This window comes from Mycetomoellerius zeteki, unplaced genomic scaffold (assembly GCF_001594055.1).
Source record: "Mycetomoellerius zeteki isolate Tzet28-1 unplaced genomic scaffold, Tzet1.0 scaffold560, whole genome shotgun sequence".
Taxonomy (NCBI): domain Eukaryota; kingdom Metazoa; phylum Arthropoda; class Insecta; order Hymenoptera; family Formicidae; genus Mycetomoellerius; species Mycetomoellerius zeteki.
The window spans coordinates 1-10743 of record NW_017257567.1 but is presented as its reverse complement, the minus strand read 5'-3'; the positions used below and the strand labels follow the sequence as shown (position 1 = coordinate 10743).

Genomic DNA, 10743 nt, shown 5'->3' with positions numbered 1-10743 from the left:
GAGCACGCTAAAGAACCCAAAGGCGGCGGTCGGTTGATGCATTGTGGAACGCGTCGGATTTGTGACTGGTATTCTGTTGCTTTTGGTGTATCAATGACGTCCGCTAGGGCCCGGGTGGGGAGTTCCGTCGTCCGGTAGGTGCGCCCCTCGTTCTCCGATGTAACGTAGTTTTTTAAGCTTATCCGCATGCACGGTTCGTGTCTTATCTCTACTTATAGTTATTTTGATATTATTATTATTTAAAACTTCTAGGATTTCATGCGGTCCCGTGTATTGATCTGCAAATTTTCCTTTTACAGGCTCTTTTAATAAATACACTTGATCGCCTTGCTTAAATATTCGTGGATTGACTTTCCTATCGTAATAGCGTTTCGACCGATGTTTTGCTCGGGTAAGATTTTCGTGAGCGATTTCTTGTACGTCTCGGAGTCGGTTGAATAGCGAGGTCAGGTAGTCTGTATATGTCTCGTTTAAATCGTTTGGCAGGATTGGGTCGCTCGTTGGAATTCTTGCCGTTTTCCCGAACACCAATTCGTGTGGTGTATATTTTGTACCTTCGTGTACGCTCGTATTATACGAGAAAGATGCTAGTTTTAAGTGTTCGTCCCACTCGCAGTTTTGGTTTACGTATTGTTTTAGGTATTCCCAGAGCACATCAATTGAGCCATTTGATTGAGGACGGTATGCCGTGGTTCTAAATTGTGTGATATGAAATTTGCGTGCTACTACGCGCATAAGTGCGCTTAAAAAATTTGAGCCTTATCGCTCTGGGAGCGCCATAAACACAGACGAAATCGTTCACGAATGCGGCGGCTACATCAATCGCGGTTGTTTGTTTTAATGGTAATGCGAGAGAATATTTAGTCAAGAGATCTTGTATAGTCAATATATACGAGTTGCCCGTTCGAGTCTCAGGCAACGGACCCATAATATCCATTGAAATTTTTTCAAATGCTGTACCCGGAGTGTCTGTTAAGACCATGGGTTGGCGAGTTTTTGCGCGTACAAGTTTTTTTTGTTGGCAGTTCCTACAGTTTTGTATGTAGTTTTGAATATCGGTTTTCATGTTCGGCCACCTGTATCGTTCCTTAATGCGAAGATACGTCTTCGTCACACCCTTATGTCCTCCTACCGCGGAGTCGTGATATTCATTTAAGATTCGTGGGCGATCGCCTATCGGAGGCACCGTAACCTGGTTATTACAAATTGAAATCTTAACGCTGTGATCGTGGAATGTGGCGTTTAAGGTATCTTCGATTCTATACCAGGGTACTCTATCGAGATCGCTCTGGCATATGGAGACTGATCGCAGGGCGAGTTCGTTCACTACGTCTAATAAGGATGAGATTACTTCCACTATCATCTGGTTATCTACTACCTCCGATATGCGTTCCTTAACTATTAGCGCGATTATATATCGATTTCGGTCATCGATTAATCTTGCTCGTCCGAGAGTGGCGTTCTCGATCCGTGGTAGTCGATTTTGCTCTTTGAGCATACGTGCTTCCTGATCGCAGGGTTCCCCCCTTTGTGTGACGAATATTACTAGATTGTCTTTCCTTGTAGTGAAATCGTCAGGTAACGTTCGTATGTTGAAGCGTTGGTGAGGAGCGTTCGGTGCGTCGGGGATTTGAGCATCACTGTCATCGCTACTGTCGTCTAGTTCGGTATCGCTTATGTCGAAGATTTCGTCACGTACGGAAGAGTGTATGGTTGTTTGATCGTTGGCGAGAGACGAAATCGCCTTTTTTTTTGTCGTTAGGGGAAGTAGAGTTTTATGACAGTCCGGTTTTTTGTTATCTTCGGCTGTTGAGAAGGTCGTTGGGTTTCTGGAGAGTGCGTCAGCGTTTAGGTTTGTTTTTCCCGCTCTATAAGTAATGTCGTATTCATATTCAGCAAGTTTAAGTTTCCACCGCATGAGTCTGGATGTGGGATCTTTGACGGAGTTTAGCCATGTCAAGGGTTTATGGTCTGTTACAAGTTCGAATTTTCGCCCGTATAAGTATGGCCTAAAATGGTTCACACTGTAGATTATAGCTAGGAGTTCCTTCTCGATTGTGGAGTAATTCTGTTCGGCGGAGTTTAATAGTCGTGAGGTATAAGCGATAGGTCTGTCTTTACCTATTATTCCTTGGCTGAGTATGCCTCCTATCGCATATTTTGAGGCATCGGTGGCGACTATGAATGAGCGCGTGAAGTCAGGATATTGTAGGAGGGGTTCTGTACATAGCGAGGTTTTGAGAGAGGCAAATGCTTGCTCCTGCGCGTCGGACCATTCAAAATTTGTATCCCCCTTTAAGAGGTTAGTTAGCGGGCGAGCGATTTTAGAGAAATCCGGAATGAAACGGCGGTAGTACCCCGCTAGGCCCAAGAATTGTTTAATGCCCTTGGGGTCGCTTGGTTTAGGAAAGTTTTCCACCGCGTGAAGTTTTTGCGAGTCTGGTTTCACTCCGTTTTCTCCGATAATATGGCCCAGGTATGCGACTTCTTTGCGCAGGAACTCGCATTTGTTGGGTTGGAGTCTCAAATTCGCCTTACGTAACCTATCGGCGAGTTTATTGAATTTCGCTTCGTGTTCCCAGAGAGAGCTGGTAAGATATAGGTTATAAAAACGAATTTTATCGTGAAAACGAAGCATGTTTTCCTTCTTGTAAGAAAAATTTGATCATAGTCGAATGTAATTATTGTGTAATATAATTTGATTGTTTGAATTATTTTTACAGAGAACGAAAGTCAGAAATAAATGTATCTTTGCAAATTTAAATTATAAACCGACAAATAAATTTGATTCACTGTAAATTTAAATAACGGCAATTATCGTTAAATCTTATAATATTTATTTGGAAGAATAACAATTCATTAATAAATTGATTGTTTAATAAACTATTATTAATAAGCAGTATGCAATTCTTTATATAAATGACTGCATATTATATCTATATTTTATAAATCTCCAAGAGGATTATTACTATATAATACTAATGAAGATTTATCCAATTTGTTGCTTATTTATAGAGGGCCATAAAAAATTATTTAAATTTACAGTGAATTAAATTTTATTTATCGATTTATAATTTAAATTTGCAAAGTTACATTTATTTCTGACTTTCGTTCTCTGTAAAAATAATTCAAACAATCAAATTATATTACACAATGATTACATTCGACTATGATCAAATTTTTCTTACAAGAAGGAAAACATGCTTCGTTTTCACGATAAAATTCGTTTTTATAACCTATATCTTGTCACTTCGGCTTCTGTTTTAACCTATTCCTACGGAAGTTCGTCATAATTGCACCACAATTTGATATGCTACGAACTTTATTGGAAAAAAGGGTGTGCTATGATTGTGCCGCCGAAGTCTACGCAATTGTGAACGATCTCGCGCGCCTGCACGAATGGACAACCCGTCATACTGACCTGTATGTTGGTGCAACACCCTGTACACAACTATGTCGTCCAGGTAGACTAACATTTCGATTCCCTGTAGTCCGGACAGGACGTGGTCCATAAGCCGTTGGAATGTGGCTGGCGCGTTTTTTAGGCCGAATGGCATGCGATTGAATTGGTAGTGTCCGTGCGGTGTAGAGAAGGCGGTTTTTGGCGCGTCTATACTTTCCATGGGGATTTGGTGAAAACCCAGGTCGAATACGCTAAAGTATTTAGCGCCTCCGAGCTGGTCCAGGATCTCCGTGATATTAGGGAGAGGGTATGCGTCGCCGATGGTTTTTTCATTCAGCGATCGATAATCGATTACCATGCGCCACCTCTTGTTTCCGTGTGAATCAGGTTTCTTGGGTACTACCCAGAGGGGGGAATTGTAAGGGGAGTCGGAAGGGCGGATAACGTTGTTGTCTAAAAGTGTCTGTACTTGTCGGCTTATTTCTTCCTTATGGATTGGTGGATATCGATATTGCTTCGTGTGAATAGGGCGAGGATCGGTGGTGTTTATTTTATGATAAATGGTATTTGTGCAGCCAAGGATGTCGGAGGGCAGTTGAAAAAGGTCGTTATGTTTGTCTATTAGTCTGTTTATGTGCGTTACCTCTTCGTCGTTTAGATGGTTGAGTCGTAAGAGTGGTTTTATTTGTTCTGAGCGTCCGTTTTTTGGAGTATTTTTTGTTACGGCTAGGGTGACTCGTTGTGTATGGTCATTTGTTTTTTGCTTCGCTTTTTCCAACCCTAGGGCCGGATCGCTACAATCTTCAGGTTGTAACGTATTACTTAGGGAATGAGTAGAAATAGTTTCGATTTCCTCGATCTGGATTATTGGAATTTCTATCTCCCGGTCGACTTCGTCGATATTGAAAACGCTAATAAGAGCTCTACCGTTATGGTTAGCGACTAACGCACCACCTAAGTATACGTTGTCGCAAATATCAAGTCGCGGTACGTATCCCTCTAATAATTCTGTATTAGCGACTCGTACGGGGATAGTAACGCGGGATCTGGAAGGAATAGTAATTGTGTTATTTTGTATAAAGGGAATTGTGATGCCTCGCCACGTGAGAGATTTCCGTATGAAATCGATTTTAGTGGCGTCGCGCAGGAAGTCCGACCCTAAGATGCCTTCCTGGGATATCGGAAAGTCGTCTTTTACGACTTGGAGGGTAATAACGTGGTCCTTGAATTTTATGTCGGTGGACCCGAGCGTTTTTATGTCCCCGTCGGTTATTCCGCTAAGGAAAATCGAATGTTAATCTGAACACACGTCTCGGGATGTAAATTACGTTTTTTTATCAAATTTGGCGCGGCACCCGTGTCTATCATGAACTCAGTGTCGCGTATCAGGCCATTAGCGAAAATGTTGACGGTTGGCGCGTGTGAGAAATCGTTGGGATTTAGTACCGCTATTTGGCGTCTGTTTTCTCGTCCGGTTGGGTTTCGATTACTCTTACCGGGCGGCTCTGATCCTGTGTTCGGCCCGCCCGAGATTCGTCTACGGCTCTCGGGGGGCTTGTGGAGTTTCCCTGCATTGCGCGGGAATTATTGTATTCGCGCTTACGGCACTGTTCTATTTCGTGTCCCGCATTTTTGCAATAACGACACCATCTGGTAGCTGGGTACTCGCGGTCGTTACCAGGCGGTCTTTGATAATTGATATTTCGATCAGCTCTGATCTCGCGCGTTTCGGTGTCTCGAGGGAAGGTTGATCGACCTGCGTTATCGAAACTGCGCGACGCTACGTAATCGCGGTCGCGTCCGAGAGGGTAACGCCCGGGGGGAGTTCTGCTATGTTCTGGCGTTGAATGCGCAAGGGGGCCTCGGAGCGGATTTGCGGGTACTAGCCCTCGCTGGTAATTTTCAGCCCGTAATTTGGGGGTGTACCGTGATTTATCGAGCTCTTCCCTCTTTGCTAGTGTTTTGGCAGTTGCGAACGCTTCGAAGGGGCGCGTGTGGCATTCGGGACTGATTTGTAAGCGGTATTGCAGCGGGAGCCCGTCGCAAAATGATCTAGCCGTGAGCGCGTCGATTTCGTTGGCGATGGAAGGGGGCAAGGACCCTCTTGAGCGGCGTTCCGCGTCTAGTATTGCGGACCGGAGATCTTTTACGCGACTAATATAATCGAGCATGTGTTCTTCTCTTCTGATAAAAATAGTGCTTAGTTCCCCGCGATATTGATCGATAGTCTTGGCTGAGCCAAAGGCTCCATTCAGTAGATCTATCAATTGCGCGATCGTTTCACATGGCTCATCTTCCACGGCATAGTACGCTTGCCCGCGTAATTTATTTATCAGTAGTTTCGTGAGGTTCCTTTCGGATGACGAGGGTACGATCTCCTTGGCGCGGCGGCACGCTCTTATGAACTGTGGGAGGGGAAGGTTACGTCCGTCAAAATATGGCACCGATTCTGTGGCTTCGCGGAACGAGATTTTTGGCATTTGAGATACTTCCGATAAGTTATCCTCCGGGGGGAAGGTTTGATATTGGCGCTGGGCGTCAGTTAGGGTGTAAGACGGGTCTTGGTACTTAATTTGATCCACATCGCGACGGAGGCTACTGAGTTCCCGAAGCAACTCTTCTTTGAATGAGAGGAGGAGGTCGCGAGTGGCGCCGGTCTGTTCGATATGTGTCGTATCTTGCTCGCGTCCGGGGTAGGTGGTGTGGTTTGCGCGCTCGCTCTGTTCCCTCGTGCGACTTAAATTTTCGCGGTCTTGTTCCAAAACGCGGCGCTCGGCGTTGAGCCGTGCTCTCTCGATTTCGTGACCACGCTGAAGGTCGTCGCGTTCTGCCTGTAGTTGCTCTTTCTCTACTTCGCGTTCTTTTTCGATATCTGCGCGTTCCTTATCTAGGACCGCGCCCTGATTTCGTAAACGTTCTTCCTGTTTCATGAGCGCTTGGCGTAGCGTCTCCAACTCGTCTTCGCTGAGCTTAGCGGTCGCCCCCCTTTTTCCGCGGGTATCCATAGCGAGCTTATTCCGGCGGATAGAGTATTGTTGTACGGGGCGACGATTTTTCAAATCCCACCGCTGTCACCAGAAAATGTTACGTCTCTGGGTAGTTCGTCCGATCCCGGGTTCGAACGGGCCCGCGACTATAAGGGTAAAGAGAGAAACTGCTGTCTAGATACGGAAAGGAGTCTAATTCGATTTGTCCAGTCCCGCGATTGGTCAGAGGCGGGCGCTAGATATACCTATTATAGTGGATTCTGACTCGCTCCAAGGCTGCTCACCCGTTGTATCTAAATACACGATGAATTTTTCCAGAACGGCAAGACACTCTGGACAAGTAGCAAGACCACGCAGGGTAGTGGTTTGCACGGAACATACGCTACAGGTTTCAAATCGTTCGGGAAAACCTAGATGGATATAGTGTCTAAGGACTCCTAGGTACTGTTCCTTATTTTCGGCTGGCGTGGAGGCGTAGCACTCAGGGCACTTGACAGCTCGGCTCTCTCTATGCTGGAAGAACAATGATGACACGCAGCATGCACTTTGCAGCCACAGGTTTCGTGGACTCACCGCAAGGATTCGAGCGTCGACGGATGGGCGTGAACGTGGGTGCACAGGGCACATTCTCCGGGTGGCCAATTAAAGCTCGTTTCCTTCTGGGAAGGATATCAATTAACTTCCCACTTACCTTGTGTTATTCTTTCTTGAGTTAATCAGCGAGGGCTCGGGTTGGCGGTTGCGGTCTGTGCTGCTCAAGCTGTGGTTTGTGGATCCGATTGGCGTGGTCTCCTGGTCTGCCCACGTTGATTGGTCAGGGTTGATTGTAAACGCACATCCACTTCACGAGTACGGTCGCGTATCTTACATTCGGTCTCGCGTGAGTTTTAATGAACTGGGTGGTTTGTTAAGAAACAGACTATCGAGTAAGTTAAACTGAGTACAATTGTATATATTTGCTCAATTCAGACATTTGGACAGTGAATCTAAATATAACATATACTTAGTGCGTAAACCCTATTATTATAAAAGAAACTATCAGTCTTATGCTTAAGTTACTGATCCCGACGGGGACTGAATTAGAATTGGTACTTATTACTAGGAAGACGGCGCGACGGGCGGAGAAGGACTGCCCGACTCTGAGAAATATTCGTTGCTCTTCCGTATTTTGGAGAGGGAGTTTCCCGCCACCGACTCGTGTGTTGGCGGGAGTGGGAGAGGCGTCAGGCACGCGCTGTGGATGTTCGTGTATTTCCCGGTCTGTTCGGGAAGGTGATTATTGGACAAAATTGAGATAGTTGCGGACGTGACACTAGCCGCTTTGCCGTCTTGAACTCGGCCATTATAACCGTTGCACCAAGAAGGAAGCAAAACTAGCAGAAAGTAGGGTTGCGTTTAGGAATCACGCCTAGGGGCACCAGTTTCACCAACACCAATTAACTTAATCGGCCATTGACTGACCAATCGTTGTTTAATAGAATTGACTAATTGCGGTTGACAGTTAATCATCGATTAAGCTTAATCGGCTTGGTGAAACTGGCCCTATATAACTTTAGGGTGCATTTTTGCTATTATATACGTAACGTAACCTACAGCTTAGAGTTATCTGGACGTAATTCCTGAACGCAACCCTGCTTTCTGCTAGTTTTGCTTCCTTCTTGGTGCAACGATTATAGTGGTTATGTAATAGGGAGTTTGGCTAAGTTCTATATTAATAAAAGTAGTGCAAAAGTCCGCCATGTTGAACTTACTAACCATACCACGGTTGTATTTCGATAGTTGTGTCGAAAATATTCTTTTTATCATGGATCTACAATAGAGTTTTAAGCCTTAAGTCGTAAGAAATTGACCAATTACAGTCGAATCCAAGGAGAATAATCGACTGTGATTCGCCCATTTCTTATAGCTTAAAACTTAATATACATTACAATTATATAATAGAATATTTAAAATCAAACTTGTTTTTGCAAAACAATAATATGAAGGAAAATTTCAATAAAATTACGTTAACAATGGATATATAACTGAGAATAAAACTAAAGATTACATCAAGATCATCATCACTACTTTTTGGATATAAGTTATTTAAGGTATTCTGTATTAATTCTTGTCTAGCAGTTACGGCACAAGCTATAATAATATTTGCGCGAGATTGTCCCTGGTCTGCCATTTTTTATTTATTTGACCGATTTGCCGTTCGAAAACTATTCGCACTCGAGGTGCACCTTGCCCCCATCACCATTTACTCGGTACTATCCTCAGGGTAACGTTTCCGAACGCAGCCTAAATTATGAGTATTCTAGTGAATTTGCACTTTTGTATAATTTTCACCTTATTTCGAGATACACAATCGACCCCCTGATCGAGTTTTATGTTTATCCATATTTAACCTTATTCTACCCGACAAGTAGATTTTCGAACGCACCCTTGTAGATCCGGGGTAAGTGTGCAAACACAATAGAGTAGTAAGCTTTAAGCCTTAAGAAATTGATCAATTACAATCGAATGTGAGAAGAATAATCGACTGTGATTGGTCAATTTCTTACTCTTACTTCTTAAACCTAGAGTCCTAGATTTATTAGAGAGGTGCAACCGGCTTAAGTCAGTATGACAAAAGTATTATACTAGGGACGGTACTAAACATGGCTGACATGTTATGAAACTGCCTTTAAACTGTCAACAAGATAAGACAAAGTAATATAAAATTATATTTAAATGAATCGTATCAATTCTTTAGAGGGAATATTTATGTATTAATAAGTCAGTTGATTAATTGTCATTATAATCGCTTTTGCGTATCACCATAACCTCTTAATTTGCACTGTTGTTAACGAAGTAAAACTTTACTCGATGGTAAAGATTCTTGATAAAATTATTCCTGAAATTAAAAAAAATATTGCATTACTTAAATAAATAATTCTGTATGAAACGTAAGTAGTATGTGGGCAGCCATGGGGCGTCACAACAAACCCCCTCCACTCTACCCTTGGCGTCAAAACAAACCCCCTCTTCCCCCCGTCGAGCTGTCAAAACAAACCCCCTCCATGCCTCGCCAGACGTCATGGGCGTGGCCTAGACGGGTCCGTCTGGAACAATGGGGACTCTGATTGGGTGGAGACGAAAAAAGGGGATAATGAGGTAATTAAATAGAGCATTTTGATTGGTTCTCTCCATGGCTGCCCACTCACTGATTGGTTCGCTCCATGGCTGCCTACGCTACGATTGGTGAGGGAGAGGTCGCGTTGAGAAAGAGAGAGAGAGAGAGAGAGAGTGAAAATGGGAAAGCCGAGGAAAATAGGACCCCGGACATTTTTTGTCAGGGAGAGGGGAAAGGTAGAGACATGAATAGCGTGAAGTTCTTTATTCTGTAGGTCATTTTTTGCTGCTGTAGCTCTTTGTCTGGGACGTACCGACGTTTATTATTTATGGGTACTTTTTTTACGAACATTTTCGAGACTAGAAGAGTCTCGCTTTCACTTGGTAGTAAGACTAACTAAAACAGGAATGAACATGATCACCTGATGTGACGTCTTCGATGTGATTCAGGCATTGCGTTAAAGAAAAAATTCTTTATATTTTTTCATGTATTTAATCTACATTATCTAAACTGTAAATGGGGAACGAGGTTAGGAAGAGTAAGGAACAGACGAAATTTATATGACAAAAACGATTATTTATTTTTTAAAAAAAGGTATTACATGAAATAGGTATTTTACTTTTTTAAAAGAGTACACGTTTGAACATGACAGCATACAGCATGACAATTCGTTAATTTTCGTTTACAATGAAGAAAAATTTTATGAAATAGTTGTACGATCATTCGATCATTGAGTTTATAATCAGAGGTAAACAGACTAAGAAACTGGCTAAGATTATAACCATTACACATAAAATATAGAAATACACAGCAGTATTGTCCGCAGGTTTGAGAAAGCATTCCTTGCAACGTCGTCGTATTCCAGCGATACATGGTGGAGTTTCGGCGAAGACGTAAGAGGAATCTTGAGTCCAACGGTGGCAATCCGTAGCTATCGAAGTACGTTCCTGTACCGTGTTCATCGAAGGCGACCCAGTGCTGACCTGGTCGATCGTGATCGTCCGTGTTAGCGACAATGGCAGTCGACCTCGTCCACACCCTCGGCAGTTGGTCGGCAGGATAGACCCCCGCATGTCGAACACTGAGATGATGCAATGCGTTTAAAACTTCCAACGAATTCATTTCTCGTCGTAGGAGAGCGTGAAAAAGGAAATGTTTGTGCAAATTCAGAATTTACCTCTTTTGGCGATGAGGGTGTTGTAAAATTCTCAAAATTTAGCTTTCGTAAAACGTTAGTGATAGCTTTATCTCTATCC

At 43.4% G+C, this 10743-nt stretch overlaps 1 pseudogene; it reads right to left on the bottom strand.

Moving 5' to 3' along the window:
* Positions 1 to 10206: 10206 nt before the first annotated feature.
* Positions 10207 to 10739, bottom strand: LOC108727886 (uncharacterized; annotated as a pseudogene).
* Between the last annotated feature and the right edge of the window lie 4 nt (positions 10740 to 10743).